Raw genomic sequence first — 19,437 nt, 5'->3', positions numbered from 1 at the left:
TCAACTGCTCCTATGCAGTGTAAATCGATGCTGTCGAGTTTATCATCTGGTGACTCTTACTGACTAATCAACCATCGTGCTTTTGAGGTTTTTTCCAATTAGCCTGCCTCATAAGATATTTGTCCATAACTACTGTCTTGCTGTTAATGATGTATTCCTCATGTTCATAATATATGACTATGTCCCCATCCCGGCCTTTTATCATTTTTATGGGCTCTTTGGGATCCCTTGTGACCCGTATGAAGATTAATTTTTTTAATTCTCTATACAGATCCATTGCCCCACCTCCCGCAACCCCTGTCCTGAAGAAGACCCTCTAGCAAGGTTTATACCACGCCTGCATCCACTTGGGTCGAAACGTCGACACTTCCTCTTGTGTTCAGCCTCTTCCCTGATTTATCATTTGTGATTTTATTTGAGGCATGATTGTTTAAATTAATTGAGTTATTTGTTCCATTGTGTTAACTTATCATTATTTCTGGTGTGTTCTGGTCTTAGTGACCCATACTCTAGTTTCTATACTTTTACTATCCCAGCACTACCCTTCCCTACTCTACTCTATAAGGGCATTATATGTGATTTATTATGTATTTATTTTTATGAATGAATCTTTTATGATACAAGTTGTGATTTAAAAACAATGTTGTTATAATTATCTTTGTATGTACTTAATTGTGGTTATGATTGAGTTAATTGTGTGTATCTGGGACCGCTTTGTTTGCATCTATCTTTATCCTTTGGTGAGCTGCTAGAGGTCCTTTGACCTGCGGGTCCTCTTGAGTATCTTCTTCGATTCCAGTGGGCTACCCTGCTTGATGGGGCCTGCTCTGACTTAACTGCCTTTGGTGAGTCACTTGGACCTTGTTCGTCCCAACACTGCACCCTTTTTATCCACTGTGTCTTGCTGCCAAGGCTTGTTGGTGCCCCTGCCAGACACTGACCTCTTGGCTCTCGACATCTGAAGAGGAACCGCTCGTGAACGGGTCCTGATTTTCCTCAGCGGTGCCTGGTCTGTACTGCTGCAACTTCAAGGGCACCGTCAACTCTCCTTCATTTCCCACATTGGTGGGCATTAGTCTTCCGTGCCTCCTGGCCGCTCCTGCGTGGCAGACTCTGACCCCTCTGCTTGCAGGTACTTGTCAACTTGAAACCACCTTTGGGTTCCACCGGACACTTTATCCTTCCTCACCAGCGCCATCTTCACTGAAGTCCTCCATTGTGGTCTACGGCAGTTTCTAACGTCACGCCGCAATTACGCAAACGGCTTCCCTAGTGTAAGTATCCTGGTTCCTGGGGTATCCACGGGTAGGATGAATCTCCAACCTTCCATTTTCCTCTGGGTTTCTTCAGAGTCCACTGCGAAGGGCCCTTTTTTAAAATTACTACTTCGACTTACCCATAGACTTGTATTGTGTACGTGGTTGTGTTCCCACTCTGCATACTGCCTCTGTGGGGTTCCTAGATGCTCACCGTGGGTGGCTCCTTGGCTCCCCAACTCTTTTACGTCTTCTGGGTTCATTCTTGATTTGATTTGTGGTGCGTATTTCCCTATTTTAGTATATGGTTTGGACTCCCCTGGAGACCACTGTGTGTTCTGTGATATTTGCGAACTCTAGTGACAAAGTATTGTGTGCATCGTTTGTATCTTTGAGTAGGAGATAGTGCAATGTGTTAGTGAGTGTTAAAAATAAATACATATTTTATATAACTACACTGGATGGTTCTTTTTCACTTCACTCATACCATAGGATTAAGTGCTGGTAAAACAAACTGCTCTACACTCCTTCTGGACGAAGCCTGAAGACTGCTCTCCACAGCTACCACTTACAGAGCTTTCTAAGGTTGTCTAAGACCACTAAAATCACCATAAGGGCTGTCTGGCTTACTGCAGAATGCTACACTTACATTAGTGAGCACCATATACTTAGCCAGCTTCCTACAGTCTGTTGCTGCATCTGTTATGTATCGAGGCACATTACTAGCCCCTTTTATTTCCCTGCCCCATCTCCCACTGTGTCAAGTCTACGTGATATACTGATAAATAAACATGCAAACTTGAAACCCCAAACCGTTTAACTCCCTCCTCCCTGCTACCCTGCACACAAAACCTCCACCCCCCCAATATTCAGAGCAGCTGTTGCCCCATACACTGTACTTTCAAACGTTGGGCGGACTTAAGCCATGTATTAGCCTGCCGGGCACATCCCCAATCCCCATTCTTGGGACTGCTAAGCTCATTGTTTAACATATAGACATACAATTTCATAGTACTACATAAATTCTGATACCCTAGGAGAAGTGGTAGGTACAAGCTATAATCTTATCTGCATTTCAAAAGTCCGTCTAAGGTCCAGCCCTCAGGTGCATAAGCTTTGCTCCTTTTCTCCAGCCCTTTAAGAGTTCTATCATTGTATGGTTTGCTGGACCGTGTTCCAGCCGACTTCCTCAGTCATCTGGATGAGATGGAGTCGATTTGCTGTAAGGACCTTGATCAATATCTTCTGTTGTGTCCGTCGCCTGGTCCGCCGCCATGCCTGTGCCTCTGTGTATGCGTTGTGGCTTTTCCCACTGTCTGCCATCTGTCGAGCTCAGCCCACGCTTCTTCTGGCTGGAGAACTTCCACACCTTGCCTTTTGTTGTATTCAGAGTGTGGATGGAAAAAGGATGGAGTACTTGATTTCCTTTGCCCATAGATCTTTTTTAACTTCCAGGAAAGTCTGCCTCGCTTGTTACACTTTTGTTATGGAGTCTGGAAAAAATCGACGACTGCATTGTCTCCTTCGAGAGGTGGGGCACTCCAGGTGATCTGGAGGATCAAGTGTCTGTCCCGGTAGTTGAACATAAGAGCAAAAATAGGTCGTGGTAGAGCCACTCGTGTTGGTCTAGTGCCCGGGACTCTATGAACCCTTTCCACAGAAAAGTTTTTGGATAGCCCCCTAGGTTGGATAGATTTCAGTATGAGGTCTTCCACATACAGGTCCGCAGCAGGTCTCTCTGCCCTCTCCGGAACTCCGATAATGAGGACATTATTGCACGGCGAACAACCCTCCTGGTCCTCTAGCTTCGCCTCGAGTGCTTTGGTCATGGTAGTCTGATCCTGTACCTGCTTTTGAAGTGTTTTTGTGTCCACCAGAAGAGCCTTTGGAACTTTTTCGACTTCCTTTATCCTACACCCCAGGTTCTGTAGATAAGCTCTTATCAGTAAAACCTCTGTGGTCACTGTGTCGATCTTTCCGGTGAGGTCCGTTCTTACACCCTGCAGTGCCGTTCTAATGTCCTGTAGGGTAAGCCCAGCCGCCGCTGTGGCTGGATCATCCTCAATGATACTTCTAGCCACTGACTTTGTGCAGTGTATATTTGTCTAATTTTGTTGGTCCCTTTGAGGCCCCTTTCCGGTTGTCATAGCTCCTCAGTTTCGATTCTTTCAGCTCCATCCACTGCAGTGCAAGTGCTCCCCTTTACGGGCCCTAGTCTGGTTGTTATGCTTCCTGGCTCGTGTGAAGGCTGATTGGGGGTGGTGAGAAACACCCTGCTGCACCCGCAAGTATGATCTGATTTGCCTCCCCTATTGCTCCTGTGTGACCATGTTCTAAGTTTGTGATCTTGCGGGCCTTGTTCCTCTCCCACCCCGGGGACGCATCAGACTTCTCCAGCACTGTAGCTTTGGACCGTTTTAACGCCTGTCGTCCCTCTTACCGCTAGCCCAGAATCTTTTGCGCGCTGCACCATTGTCCCTACTCTTGCCTTGCTGTCATGAGACTCTTCTTCCGGCCCGTGTTCTTCTGTCACGGTTCCTATTAAAGCAGGGTCCAGTTTTACCGTATAAATGCCTTTGCCTATTCCTACCTACACCTGAGGCAGGAGACCCTGATGAGGCCCCACTAACTAGCATAATGGAATCTGTTAAGTTGACCATACTGTCTCAGTTGTTCTTATAATATTCTTTTAATGTAGGAGGCCCAAAATGCATCTCTGCTAAAATACAAGTTATTTCTTCTGCGACACACACAAAGCTTCAGCTCTGTCCCCGAGCCCCCACTCACTTCCTTGCACATGATGAGCTTGTCACTTCTCTCACATATTGAGAGATAGCTAACCACAAAAACACAGAACTCCTCAAGCTAAGAGAAACATCACGCGATACCTGATGGTGGGGGCCACTTGCCATCTGTCAATCTTTCTTATTATTGTATCTTTTGCTAGCCTTATCGAAACTTACAACAGCATAATGGCATGAGAATATGACCTATACCTTTCTAAATGTTCCGCTTTCTTATAAAAGTTTCCCTGAAGTGATGAAAATCCTGTTCAATAGATGTTCATTTTCATTATGATTCACGGTCAAACATCAAGTGACCTTTTGGTAAACTTATGTAATGTAAGTGTCACTTCTGTGTTCCTAAATATTTCAGAGAAGTGACCAAAGTGTGTTATGTTTCTGTGGTCACTAATTCTTCAATAAAAGAGTATAAAGGTCTGCTCCTCAGTCCACTCGACGAACTACCTCGCTGAAATGAAGTGTGCGTTTCCCCCTCAGCCATTTATCTAGGATCCTTGGCTGCGGCTATAAAGCTTATTGTATTTTAAAACAGTCTTTCTCTCTTCTCTCCATTAGTTATTCTAAAACATTATTGCAAATGTATGTTCTTGCTCTCCAAGAGGATTTTCTTTAAGGTTGCATATTTTCTAGTGTATTCTGAATGACCTTTCTCTCTGCAAATGCTTAAATTATTATTGGATGTATTTCCCTCTTCATTTAATATAGTTTTCAGTCTTATTACAAATGTATGTTCTTTGCTCTTCAAAAACAATCTTGACTCTGCTGCATATGTTGATATATTTACAAATGTTTCTTCTCTTGTTCCTAAATTCTTGTTATTCTAAAAGCATTCCCATATATGCTTTCATCATATTTCTAGCATGTCTTCTGCCATCTGGTCTTTGCTAAGACTCCACGGCTCATTATTGAATTTTAAAGTGTTTCTTTACACTTCTTGCTGAAGCGGTTTCATCGTAATAAACTGCACCAAATCCTGATTGAATTCCTGTCTTTTACACGTGTGCTTTCTCATATTCAAGATCAAGGAAGCTTTATTCGATTTTAAAAGCAATCATAAAATCATACAAACAACTCATTCAAAACTAATTTCTTAAAAACCGTGATAATAACATTATACAAGATTAAGTTAAAAAAGAAATTACAATGTGGAAACTAAAATTTCAGACATCGTACTGTGCGAAGTAAACATTCAGATAATCATAGATTTCCTCTAACGGAGGACTTTTTTCAGTAAGGATATCAATTTCAGAACAGAGTTTGCATCGGCTAGTAACTGTAAAAGTAACATTGTCGTAATCCAGATCTCTGTAAAAAAGGGACTAAAAACGTCTGCCTATCACTAGAGTAAAACTTGCAAAATAAGAGGACATGAGGAAATGGAATCACAAGGGCAGACTTGAAGATCATGTGACCAATCGTTCATAACAGGGAAAGTAACTAAACCATGGAATGTTCCCAGCTTAAAGCGGGTTAATAAAATTCTATCATGGGCTCCTGGGACGAGAGACAAATAGGGTTGAATATTAAAAGTTGTTAAAATTAATTGATGATGAAGGACCAAGGGCTTTAAAATCTCTATAGTCATTCTCTGGGTGTCAAGCAGCGTTAAACACTCTTTTCTCAGGTCCTTTCTGGATACTATTTCAATGGAAGAGGGATTCGTATAATAATGTAACTGGCCCAAATCTTTAAAAGAATTGTGCAAATATCTCAGCCAGGGAATCTTCATGGCTCCTTCCAATTTCAATATGTCTGAAATTATGTCTCTGTTTAAGTTAGTCTGTGGTTTTGTCCACAGGCTGCGCCATAATAGCACAGGCACAATGTTAATAGTCAGTAATCAACTGAATACACAGTTCATCATGGCAGACTCATCCTGAAGTACTTTTCGGTACAGCTAAAATGTATTTAAGAAAGGAGTTCTCAACTATCTGTATAGGGGAAAGATCTGCAAACCCCCATATTCCGCTCAGGTAAAGTGCAGCAGAAACACTTTTGGCCTTATATACTTTAATTAGTTCTGCTGGTGGTCGCTTGCCAAGCTTCCTGGCGAAGATAGTGAGTGCAGATGTAGAGCGTAAAAGGGCTAATTTTTTGGCAGCCACTGCTTGAACCAAAGAGTCATTCTGGGAAAAAAGGATGCCCAGATAGGAGAATTTGTTTGTATTCTCGATCCTTTTGCCTTCAATAAAAATATCTTTGTTAATCCTGAAGCCTGTGCCACAGCGCATAAGTTTTTGTGCAATTGACCCTTAGACCCAGGTCTTTCATAAAGAGGGTAAAGCTGTTCACGACTCGCTGTAATCCCATCTGAGTACGTGCCATTAAGACAGCGTCGTCAGCATATAGTAGGGCTGGTATTGGATGACAGTTAAACTGAGGAAAGTCCTGGTTACCTTTACATAGGGCTTCTTCCAGCCCGTTTATGTATAAACTAAAAAGGAAAGGGGCCAGGACACAGCCCTGCCTGACACCAATCTTAATCCGAAAGGCGGCTGTACACTCGCCCTTTACCCCATAGCGTACGCGTGCCTTGGCATTGTATTAAAAACTTTAAAGAAAATAAATAATATTTACATCAACCCCCAGGTCTCCTAACAATTTCCATAATTTCGAGTGGACCACACAGTCGAAAGTGGCTGAGAGGTCCACAAAGGCTAAAAACAAATTCCCTTTCTTGGCCCTGGTGTATTTGCCCACCAATAAGGAGAGATTCAGACCCTGTTCTATTGTCCCTAGTCCGGCTCTAAATCCGTATTGCAGGTTGGATAGGATAGAGTTAGTGTCAGCCCAGTCAAGTAAACGCTCCAACACGACCCGGCCTGCAACCTTCGTAATGGAGTCCAAAAGGGAAATTGGTCTGTAACAGCCCGGGTCATTCCTGTCTCCTTTTTTAAATATAGGAACAAATAGACTCCACCCAGGTCGATAAGGATCCAGCACTACAACTTGCGTTGAGGACCTGGACAAGAAGAGGCCCCCACAGAGATGTGATTGATTTAAACAGATCAATGGGGACCCCGTCTGGTCCAGGAGCCTTTCCGCCCCGGCTGGCAAGTAAAGCCCTTACGGCCTCCTCCAGGGCGAAAGCTAAAGAGATAGACTGAAGAGGATCACTAGGAACTTGAGTTCCTACAGATGTTTCAGGTCCTCCATATACCCAAGTAAAATGCTCTATCCACCGGGTTTCCGGGATAGCTGACTCTATAGTAGGGTTAGTATCGCTGGATAAAAAGGGTATTCTGATTACCTTCCAGAAACATGCGCCGTCGTTGTTTACTGAGGCTAAATTAAGAGCCTCCCAAGCCTTGTCCCTAAGTATGTTCTTCCTGTCTTTCAGGACTTGATTATAGGCTTGTCTAGCTCTCTTTACTTCTGAAGCGATCCTTTATTTCCTTTGAAGTTCTTTTTTTAACATTGTGTGTAATTTGGTACACTTTGAATCAAACCACCCCCCTGTACCCTCTTGGCCTAGTGTTGTCTACTAAGACATTCCCTGATTCCCTTGGTTACCTTCTGAAAAGACACTAATAATACCGTAAGAGTGTCTTCGTTAAGGTATGTTTCTCTATCCGTAAGAGATTTAACAATGATTTGTTTGAGCATCTCTGTCTGGTTCACCATTGCTCCAGCGCAGAGAGTAACCATTGGTACTCCCGATAGATAAATTCTCTAACAGTCGATCTCTGTGGTTGGTAACTGCAGCATTCTTAGATGGCAGAGTGACAGTTAGACAGAGCGGGAAATGGTTCCTGAGAGAATTATCAGAGACATAAAAGGAGTAAAGTCTAGGAGCATAACTGCTAGAGGCCAACATAACATCTATAATGGAGCAACAACCCCAACCACTAAAAGTTGTTGTCATAGGTACAGGTGGTGAGCATAGTTCATTAACAAAACCAAGATCAAAACTATAAATGAGTTCATTCAGTAGATCCCCTAGAACAGAGTGATTAAAATGTAGGGGGCAAGCACCATCTTCACATAAAGCCCCACAAAGGTTAGTCCCAGCATTAACACACACAGTGCAATTAAAATCCCCCACCAAAAGTAGCATGATATCTTTCCTATTGCTTTTGCTTAGCAGGCTCAATGATTTATGCATGTTCTTAAATGCAGCGCACTGTTGCCCTCGAGAAAAATTATTATAAAAATTCACCATAGCTAAAGTAAATGTTGAATCAAAGTCCAGGACAAGCAGTTTGTGATGAGAATCACTAGCAAGCTCAGTAATCAATTTAAGGTTTAGAGTGTTCGACACATACGCGCACAAGCCACCCTTTGCTCTGCCACTCCCGGATTCCACAGAAGGGATGTGGTATGTCCTGTATCCGTTTAAATGAATGGCTTCCTCAGCCCAGGTCTCCTGAAAACAAAGGACTTCATAGTGGCGAACAAAGTCCCATCATAATTGAACATTCAATTTAGAGCCAATACCAGCGATGTTCCACGATACAATTTGACAGACCTGGTGCTCGTCAACAGGTGCAAGAGGTACAGGGGAAATTACGACCTCAATCGGAGTCATAGTAGCGTGTACAGATTGGACTACAACGTTACAGCTATTGATTTTACTGTGTACGGGCTCGTTACCAGGGTCATGTGTCAAAGTGACCTTGTCGTTCAGACTCTGTAAATCACCACTTCTGCACCGTCCCTTAGATTTAAAACAGGGCACGTAGTGAAGTCAATCATTGTCCTCCAAACCACTAAAAACCTCAAAACAGTTATAAGTTAGTAGTTAGTGGCTAAACTATCTCATTTCCCAATGTCTCTGTGGGGCACGATTAAAACCTATATTCAGAGCAGGTTCTAAGGGACGATAAAAATGTCCTAAAGGTAGGATGTTTGTCGTGTGGGGTAACCGGCCCATTCCGCCCCCTTTCTATAATTGTGCGTACCAGGTGTGGAGCCCTGAAAGTTAGAACTACGCAGTCTCCTCTTGACGATTTTGGGGAGGGGGGGGGGCGACCCAACCAATCCTGCGGATCATTTTAAATTCCGCAAAGAGACATTCCTTCAGGCCGGTCCTGAAAGTCAAAAAGTGGAGAGCCTTGTTCCTTAAAGTAGACCAATGTTCAAACACATTAGTAGCCAATTGTGGAACATTGGTCAGAATCACCGTGTACGGTGTTGCTTTAGGGGGTACATATAAGTATTGTGAGGGATCATAAGGAGTTTCGGGATATCCCTGCTGATTTTTGTCAATAATAACGCCAGAGCTTCCCCCTTTCTTCCCCTCTACAATTTCCCTACTCTCAGAGCAGTCGGGGTGATTGGTAATTATAGCAGAATTCACAGTCTTATTCCTCGATTGTTCTAGGATTATCTCATTAGAGGAGGATGAGCCCACAGAAGACTCTTTCCCTATGCCGATAGTGTATGAGCTACTGGTTTAGCGGAGGCGGACTGTACCAGTTGATGGATACCTTATGCCAGCTCCTCTATCTTTGATAACCGGGATTCTATGTTGGAGATTTTTACATGGATGGGTTCCAAGGCAGTTACCAAGATGGACTTCAATTTGCCCCAAAAAGCATCATCCTGTAATAAATGTACGTTAGTAGCATTTTCTGTCTGCTTATTTGAACTACCCATCTCACATACACCCTCTGCCAGTTCCCTTTTCTTCCTCTTCGAGCAGATAGCGTTCTTGCCCTGCTTGGGGGTATTTTTTCTTTTGGCCTTAGCAGAGGTTGAGGGAAGTTCCAAATTGTGAATATGTTGACGTTTACATTTAGCCTTTTGGCCTCTCGTTGTGACAGTATGTCTAATCTGGCTATATTCAGAAGATATTAGGGAAACAGGGTTCTCAGGAGAATCTGTTAGTTAGTAGTGGGGGGACAGGTAGTAGTTTCATGGGGTGAATGAGACACATTATTAGAGTCTCAACTTGGTGCCCTAAAGTTAGGGGTGAGGGAGAGTCTGCTCTGAGGGCGTGACGGTTCTAATGACAACCTGCGTTCGGTAAGTTGAATTTCTCGAACAAGAACAGGCTCAGCACTCACCAAAAAGGCATCTAGTGTCCCCACCACGTCCTGCCCTTCTCTTTATTCATACTGAAGAATACTTCTCGCTGGAACCCAGCCCTATACTGCAAATTTAGCGACTACTTGAAGATTGAAAAACCACCCTATATTATGTGCTAAAGCGGACAAGCTAACAGGCCACAGATCAAATTAGACATTCAAAAGAATAACCATAAAGTAAATAAGTATGTCCACAGTAAGCCAAAGTCCTAGGGTAAAATTTTAAAATAAATCTGCAAGTTCACTGAGATGACCCACTGGCTGGAGCAAGTTGAACGATCTTATAGCACAATGCAGTGCAAACAAAGTCCCCCTTTTATTCAAAGTCAAAGTGAAACAGACAGCTTACTTCGTGTCCGAGATTAAAATGGTAAAGGGGTGGCCCAGGCCTGCCTAAGCCTGCCGCTGACTGGCGCGGACGGACCCGCCCTTGGCCCGGTTTTCGCCCGGCACGTCCCACGCTGCGGGGGTAGAGGCTGCGCTTTATGCACCGAGCTGACTAGTGCCCCCCCCCCCTCCCCCACTCGTCAGCAGGACCCACAACAGAAGCAGAGAACCACGTTGCACCCTGGGCTTTGTAGTCCTTAGGGTGATGATGCAGCAGTCAGCAGCAGAGCAGAGCCTCCGGGGCGAGCGTTGGCGAAAATCAGAGTCCACAAGGAGTCAGCGTGTCTTTTCCAGAGGTGAGAGGGCGATTACAGGGAATCTGTTAAGTTGACCATACTGCCTCAGTTGTTCTTTTAATATTCTTTTAATGTAGGAGGCCCAAAATGCATCTCTGCTAAAATACAAGTTATTTCTTTTGCGACACACAAAGCTTCAGCTCTGCCCCCGAGCCCTCACTCTCTTCCTTGCATATGATGAGCTTGTCAATTATCTCACCTATTGAGAGATAGCTAACCACAAAAACGCAGAACTCCTCAAGCTAAGAGAAACATCACACAATACCTGATGGTGAAGGCCACTTGCCATCTGTCACTTTCATATTATTGTATCTTTTGCTAGCCTGATCGAAACTTATAACAGCAAAATGGTGTGAGAATATGACCTTTACCTTTCTAAATGTTCCGCATTCTTATAAAAGTTTCCCTGAAGTGATGCAAATCCTATTCAATAGATGTTCATTTTCATTATGATTCACGGCCAACCATCAAGTGACCTTTTGGTAAACTTATGTAATGTAGGGTCTCACTTCTGTGTTCCTAAATATTTCAGAGAAGTGACCAAAGTGCGTCATGTTTCTGTGGTTACTAATTCTTCATTAAGAGTATAAAGTTCTGCTCCTCAGTCCACTCGACGAACTACCTCGCTGAAATGAAGTGTGCGTTTCCCCCTCAGCCATTTATCTAGGATACTTGGCTGCGGCTATAATGCTTGAATGAAGCGGTTTCATCGTAATAAACTGCACCAAATCCTGATTCAATTCCTGTCTTTTACACGTGTGCTTTCTCATGTAGAGGCACCCCCTCAAATTAAGCTGCCCTGGTCCAGTGCCCCGAGACCATAACATTTCTCCCTTTAGCACTTCGATTAATGGAGAGGACTCTTTCTCGTGCCTTGCGCTACCAGGCCTGTCTGCGTCTATTGTAACGCACTTGGTTTGCTGGATCTAGGTCGGGTCTTGTAGTGGTTGTGCCCCGATCCGTTTATTATGAGACTGTCATGCCGGCTGGGTGCTGTTTCAGTTTTTAGCCGCTCCTATGTTCCAGCAAGGTCAGCTCTGCCCCCGGCGTCTAAAATCCCTTCTCTGGACTCCGTAACTGATTCCGCGGCTTTTTAGCCGCTCCTATGTTCCAGCAAGGTCAGCTCGGCCCCCGGCGTCTAAAATCCCTTCTCTGGACTCCGTAACTGATTCCGCGGCTTTCGGGCCCACATGAGCTATGCCCGCCGAGCAGCTGTGTCAGGTTAAGATCGGTCCTTCGTGAAAATGCTGGCCCTAAAGCATTCCTCTGCTCACAATTACCAATTCCGCAGTGCACAGCTCTTTACATCGAATTATATCTGGATTTTTGGGGGATTATCTGTATCGGTCTAGCAGAACTTCCTAGGTTGTGGCCATCTTGTGTCGTGGGTAGCCTTGCCCCCTAGCACAGGTGACTATCAGTATGGTGACAATAGCATATGGCTGGGATGCGGGAGCCTGTATGGGTCAGAAGGATCTCCTGTGTCGTGTGGTAGCCGCACAAGTGGCGCCCCAGTCAACACTTGTATGTAGTAAACCTGCAGCGACTGTTGACATTGCAATCCAGGGGTTCACAGTGGATTTTCGCTCGGTGTGTATGGGGGGCGCTTGGGCTGCACGCCAATCCTTCGTGCCCGGCGCAGAGTTGACGGTGCCACCCTGGTGGGTCATGCCTGCTCCTGTGTGGATCTGATGACTTTGCCTGTGTCTGTGGCAGTCGCTCTCGGCTCGCTTTCATTGTGTGTTTTTATCGCCAATCGCCGCATTATGGTAACTTCATAGCGCCTCATCACAGTTAACTGATGCATTGCAGAGGTGCGTGTTAGCTGATCAGAGACCGGGTCCTGACAGGCTAGTCTGACAGGATAGCTCCTCGAGTCACGTAGCTGTGTTGTATTGGGGGTCTCACAAATAGCAGGTGGTTCTCGCCAAGTCACATGTGGTCCTTGTGGCCGCTATTGTGATCAACTTTTGAGACCCTGCAGCATTTTCAGTGCGGCGCAGTGGGTTCATGCGCCTGCAGCATAGGGCTGTGTGTGCCCTGCTGCTGCATCGTGACAGGACCGACCCAGACTTTTTCCGTACCAGCAGGGCCGGTCCTAGAACTTCTGGAGCCCCGGGCGAAAGGGAAGATGTGAGGCCCCCCTAATTTCCATGTAACATCCAGTCACGGCTTGCATGATGCACGGGTGGGGGGGGTCTTGTGGGGGTTCGGGGGCGGGAGGTTATTAAAAAATAAATAAAGTATCTTCCCAGGTCTCGCGTCGTCTCTGCTCCTGACCTGCTCTCCTGCTTTCCTGCCTCTGGCAGGAACAGGAAGCAGGCAGCCTCCCTCCCCTAAGCCAATTACAAGGCTGCAATGACAGCGTTGTGATTGGTCGGTACACCGACCAGCCAGGCGCCTATGGGAGGCCTTTTTCTCCATGTAGGGTGCAGTGCCCATGACTGGTTTGGTCGGCCCCGGAGGGCTGACCAAACAATCAGCGCCCTTAGCAGTGGGCAAGGGACTCCTCCCCTGCCATACAGTGCGATCTCATAGGTCGAACCGCCCTAGAGACTTCCTGCTCAAGGGTCCTATGACCTCAATGACAGAGTCACAAGGGTGTGCTGCTTCGAAGGCCTGCCCAAAAGACTGAATTTGAGCTTCAATAAGGGTAGTAATGGACAGGCCTTCCAGTTTAACCCACACTTGCCACCGCTATGGTCCAACTGCTGGTGCTCAGACACCATTCTTCTGAGGTCTTTCGGGGCCTACTAAATGTGCTCTCTTAGGAGAGTGGTCTGGTGGACTGGTCATGAAGGTTGAACCTGGTTCCCCAGTTCCAAATTTGGCAGCTCTGACCATCGTGCCACATCCTCTCCCCCACTGAACACCATACCGCCCCACTGGGAGAAACTCGCACTGCCTTCAACTACAAATCCAATTGCGCCCGCTATACACACCTGAAGGCGACCCAATTCAAATTAGGCACTAGACAATTGCAATATGCTGCCTAAAAAAAGTGACAACATCCTGGAAAAAGCAAACACTCATAAAGAATGTAAGATTAATTAAAAGCATGTGAAATGTAAGCTGGAACAACATGGTTACCTTAACCCTTTTGCACTTATTATACAGAAATCAATGAGTGCTTTTGCATGAAAAGTTAAGGCCATGACTACAGGGCCGAAAGGGGCCAGTTTCAATGTCCATTGCCTATATCCTTACAAAACTTAAGCAATATAGTTCAAAAAGACCACATTCGTGAATCTAGAGCCTAGGCATGCATTTTGTTTTCCAATCCGCCCATCAAGCAGGTATTGCAGTACAGCCAGGAATGGTGCACTTCCAAACCCAGGGAAAACAATGCTGTTCAGAGAAAGATAGGAAAAAAAAGTAGTGCTTCACTGGCAAACTCTGTAAAGTGACACTAATGTGTTTTGGATGGGAATATAATCAATCTGGCCCCTTTTCGACCCACTCTGTCTTGCATTAGTTATTTTTTTACATTTTGAACCTTTTTTTCTCTCCATCCCAATGCTGCAGCTTGGAAGTGAAAAATGGCAGAAAAAAGACGACATTTCCACCAACTGTTTTTATTTTTTGGATTCATTTCACTGGAGAACAAATAAAGGAGTACTGGCTACAAGGCTCAGGGAAAGGGGCCCCACACCTGGACCTTGCAGCTTTCTATAGTGCTTAGAGGCCCAGGGAAAGGGGGCCCCCTTCCCTGGGCCTTTGAAGCAGTGAGTCATTTCGTAAAACGCTGCCCTAGCACTCGCAGTTCTACATACATTAAGTTAACAAAAGCCAGTTGATCTGGCTACTCCCTCCTCCCCTCACCCACCTCCCTTACCTGTGTCCGGCTGGTCCTGGAAACAAAGGGGCCTTCTGTCACCTGGCAACAAAATACAGAAAGGGAATGGCCGGTACTCAACACACGTGCTCCCCCGCCGCTGACACTGTGATGCTAGCCGGCTGCTCTGCCCCCCCCCCCCCCCCCACCCCCCCCCACCCCCATGCACCCCCAGGAATGCCAACAGCCAACATGCTTTGATCAGTAAGGTCGACTCCAGCCTTGCATGTGTATTGTATTGTGATTGTGCGGGGAGGGGGCCCAGGAGGAGCAGATGGGCAATCTGTGAAAGTGTGGCCTTTCACAGTGAAGCGGTGGGGGCCCGCCTGTCTTTCAGCCGAGCGCGAGGCCCTGGGCAGCTGCACACACTGCCCATGCCTAGCGCCTGCCCTGCGTACCAGGGTTGATCAGAGTCATGTGGGCAGCGCACCGGTCGCTGAACAGCTGCAGCACAGTTGGGGTTGTGGTGTGCGCGGTGCATTTTCCTAATGAATAATGTTCATGTGTTGATTACGCACGGGGGATTACGCATGGGGAGATAGCCTGCCTGTTGTTTCGGCAGAGGGCGCCAGATCCGCAGTGCGAGTCGTGTTCATGAACACACAGGCTTCTGTGTTCGGGCAGTCCAGGGGGAAGTATGCTGCATTGATGACATTGCCCGTGTTAGGAAGCAGCAACAGACCTTGATGTTCACCCCACCGCCCAATAACTTCGACACCAACGGGAAACACTACAGTCGTGTAGCTACTGTCGATGGCTCTAAAATCGCAAAAAGTGACAAACTTGGATACAGCTAACGTGTAGCGCTTGTGTCGACCTGGAATGTAAACGTGGTTGAGATGTTTGGCTAGTTTCCGCACACGGTGTGACATTTTACGTGGGTACGTAAACTCATTAAATTTCCCTACGTAGTTATTACTCAACCTACCATTTGTCTATCATGTAGCGTTACTTGCTAGAGCTTTAAGTGGGATAAAAAACTTGGTCTCTTAAAAGGGTGTGGTCAATGTAATTAAGGGCGTGGCTTACAACGCACTAGCTAAAAATCTGTGTTTAGCCTGACTTGTATTTTGCTGTTTCTGTCATTGCATACACACACGATAAAAGTATCCTCATATCTACAAGTCAGGACTATTGGCTTTGTCAATGGTGGTTTATTGCATAAGATAAATAAGCAGCAACTATGGCTTGTATATAATATTGAAGAAGCTGCCACTTGAAGCCTGGTGACGCCACGAAGAGATCCCGAGAGAAAATTACCCTTTTTAAAGGATTCCCCCCTCAGCTGGCATGGCGGCAGGGTACGGAACCAATGTCAGCGGGCTCGATAAATATCGCCTCGGTGCCTCTCTAACCATGGGTCCCACGCTGCAACTCTGGGCAATAGCTTGCTTAATCTCCACAACGGCCCCCTCGCTGCCGGGGATGCCTGGCTTCACCTTGGGGATGCCCAATAGAGACCATCACACAGGGAAAACCAGGACGTTTTTTGTCCTTTTGCTCAGGGTGTAGGCCATTGTCACCTTGCCCCGAGTATCCTTCCAAAGAAAAATATCCTTCACTTTCATGCCTTGCGTGTGCCTTGGCATATGTGGCCTGAAGGTCAGAATTGCAGAGATGGGAGATCAGGTTTGAGTCCCAGTGTCTGCTCTTAACATCCTGTGATTCTGAGCAAATCACTTAATCTCCCAGACCCTTAAATAAAAAATCTGATCTTTTGTACTGTAATTGGTGCTCATGAATTGTGCTCAAATAACTTTTGACTTGGGCTGAATTCACAATATATAAAACTATCATAAAGAACAATAAAAAAGCAAGCATTGCCTATAGGTCGAGCATTTGCAAGAGTTGGAGATGTTGGTGCTGTAAATGACAATGTGTTTTACCTATGTGTTATGGAATGGAGTGTAGGTATGTGGTGTGGAGTTCAATTATGTGGGTTGTATTGGAATTGTTAATTGTGGAAAATTGTGACATAAAATAATGTGTCAAGGTGTGCAGTAGAATTATGTGGATAGTAATTATGTGGATTTGACTGTACTGGAATTATGTGGAGTGGGATTTACCCAAGGGTGGGCTTCACGATCCTTTACTCTGTGTATCCTTAGACTGGGGTATGAAGTAGTCTCCAGGAAGTGGGAAGGCAGAGAGAGAGGTATAGCCAGTGTCGGGGTGAGGGAAGGTCCATAGGATGGACAACCAGGAGAGCGGTCTGCAGAGTTTTGGTGCTAGTCAAATTTAGTCTGTCTAAGGGTGAGAAATAATTCAGGAAAGAGGGAGAGGGATGGGACATGGTAGGGTTCAGTAAAGACTACTGGTCTGGTCTGAACGAGGGACAGTGGGCAAGGCAGGCCTGGACAAATGTGTATGGTTTGTGTATGAATACCTAGTTTGTGATTTGCCTAAGTAGTGTGTGTTTCAAATGTGAGTGTAGCAGTTGTGGTGCAAGACACGGTTCTTCCGTGACACTGCTGACTGACTTGGATAGAAGCCGCTGGCAGCCCAGTCCGCAAACAGGTGACACAATACCCGGCTGCAACACATGACACAATGCTGCGATACCAGCCACACAACATGTGCACCATGCAAAGGTGCATACTTACAGCCTGCCCACAGTCACTTACTACTTTCATTGATGTGGCTCGCCTGACTGTGGCTTTACCTCTATGGACTTTACATGGGCAGCTGCTGAGCCTCAAAGAAACTGGCCCTACGACGCTGGATTCCGGTCCAGGGAAGACATGGCTTGGCAGTTAGGTCTGGACTGTTCCGATAAGGCACAGGGTCATGACTGATTTGCATATGGCCATGTCTGAGCTGGGGTGGCTTGGTGAGCAAAATAACGATGGATTACACCCAGATCTGTGACTGGGGGTGAATGTTTTGCCATTGTGCAACATTCTGTCCATCATCTTGTGTGTTTTGCTGTTCACCCTATGTGGGAAGGGTATGCCCAGACGTGGGACCCGTTCTAACTACGCCACTGGAGTCAAGCTATCCTGGCTGAAGACGGCTGATAGCCAGAAACTGGTCCTAGGGTGCTTGATTCCAGTCCAGGGAAGACATGGCTTGGCAGTTCGGTCTGGACTGTTCCCATGAGGCACAGGGTCAAGATTGATTTGCATATGGCCATGTATGAACTGGGGTGGCTTGGTGAGCAAAATAACTATGGATTAAACCCAGATCTGTGACTGGGGGGTGATTATTTTGCCATTGTGCAACATTCCATCCATCTTGTGTGTTTTGAGCCTCAAAGAAGGGCAAAAACGGGAACACGTTGAAGCAATGCAACACCTAACCTTGGGCCCCTTGTAGCGCTTTCCTGACATGTTTCATGCTAAGGGCTTGCACCAGTGTCCGAGAGGGAATTGGGTGTTGAGCCCTGGTGGGTGGTCATCCAGGCTACACTGGCACCGACACACCGTGTGACCAGCACAGGACAGAGGAACCTTGATAATGGGAAAAGGGATGATCATGACAGAGTAGTTCCCGGCTCCTCCATCCAACTGTTGACACACACAGGGCAGGATCCTCCTGGCTCACAGCTCGCTCTTCCTCTGGGATAGGGCAAGCAGAGACAGAAGGAGCTGGGACGGAGCTGTCCTCTTACACTCATTATCTACCTACTTCTTCCTCTATCTATAGCTATGTTTCTTTTCTCCTGGCTATCCAATCTTTCGGTCTTTACCTTCGGACTTTCCCCATCACAACTATCACTATAGGATTTCTAGTTCTACTTCACCTCTCTTAACCTCTCTGTTCACCTTTTCCCCCCAGCTGGCACTAACCAGCAGAACTGGAGATCATTGTCTAACCACAGTAGTGGCCACAAACAAAGAGGGGAGGTAAGACGAGGCAGCAAACAGTACTAACATTCAGGGAAAAGTGTAAAATTTGTGAGGGAGCTACATTTTATTTCTTTTGAGTGTTTTGCGGAATGTATTTCTTCACTGTTTGTCATTAGGGGTTCTATTCTCCATGGCAGAGCTTTTCTTCCTGTTACTTTTGTTATTACATGTTCTATTCCCAGAGATTCCAGTCTAATCCTTTCTCCTTGACTTTGTACTAGATTTCTGATATATGTGATGTTCAGAGTCAAGAACATAGCTGGTTGGGAAAGAGTATTTAACTACATTGTGCAGGGCATTAAGATTGCAAGTATTCAGAAATCATTGCTCGTAGTCTTTATTAATGTTACTGGCTCGATAAGCTTTAAAATGCTTAATTTACCAAACTTTTCTCAATAAATGAGACCTCTGAGAGTAACCAAACAGTGTTTCATGAAAGGGCCCGCCCTGCAAATGTGGACCACTTTTTTTGGCAGTGCCCGGGCCAAATTTTGATCCCAATCCTACCCTGTTCTTAGGTAGTTGATAACCCTCACCAGGCTTCTGTATAGCTGTAGCACCGCACCTCCTCAAACTATCTGGCTGAGTTCTCCTTACGTTAACCAGACTATGATCCAGCTGTGTAGGAGGGGAGTCAGATTATGGGCGGAGGATTGTGCTGCAGCATATAGCCATGACTCCGCTGTGTCTGTATGCTCCACCGATGCGTGCGATAGCCCCCTCTAGTGTTGTGTGCCTCACAGCCTATGTTCCTACTATCTGTGGTGCTGCTGGTGGGCATTAGTCGCCTTCGCTTGAATCTGGAGCCAGTCTGCTCCCCTCAGCCTGCAATAGGGCCACTGCCCCATCTCCTCTGCTGCTGCACACCGCAGTATCGGCTCTTCCTAGACTGGCGCCCTTGGCTGCACTACAATGCGCAGCTCCAGCAGCCGCCAGGCCTCCTACTGCTGTAATGTCCCCGGGGCATCGCAGTGGTAGTAAG

At 46.0% G+C, this 19,437-nt stretch overlaps 1 protein-coding gene across 1 annotated transcript in view; it reads left to right on the top strand.

Annotated features, from left to right (window-relative positions):
* The window catches only part of CEP192 (centrosomal protein 192), a 1,919,503-nt gene that overhangs the window by 223,421 nt on the left and 1,676,645 nt on the right, over window positions 1-19,437 (top strand). The window lies entirely within an intron of this gene.

Source organism: Lissotriton vulgaris, chromosome 4_1 (assembly GCF_964263255.1).
Source record: "Lissotriton vulgaris chromosome 4_1, aLisVul1.2, whole genome shotgun sequence".
In the NCBI taxonomy this organism is placed as follows: Eukaryota; Metazoa; Chordata; class Amphibia; order Caudata; family Salamandridae; genus Lissotriton; species Lissotriton vulgaris.
This window is presented reverse-complemented; position numbering and strand designations above follow the sequence as displayed.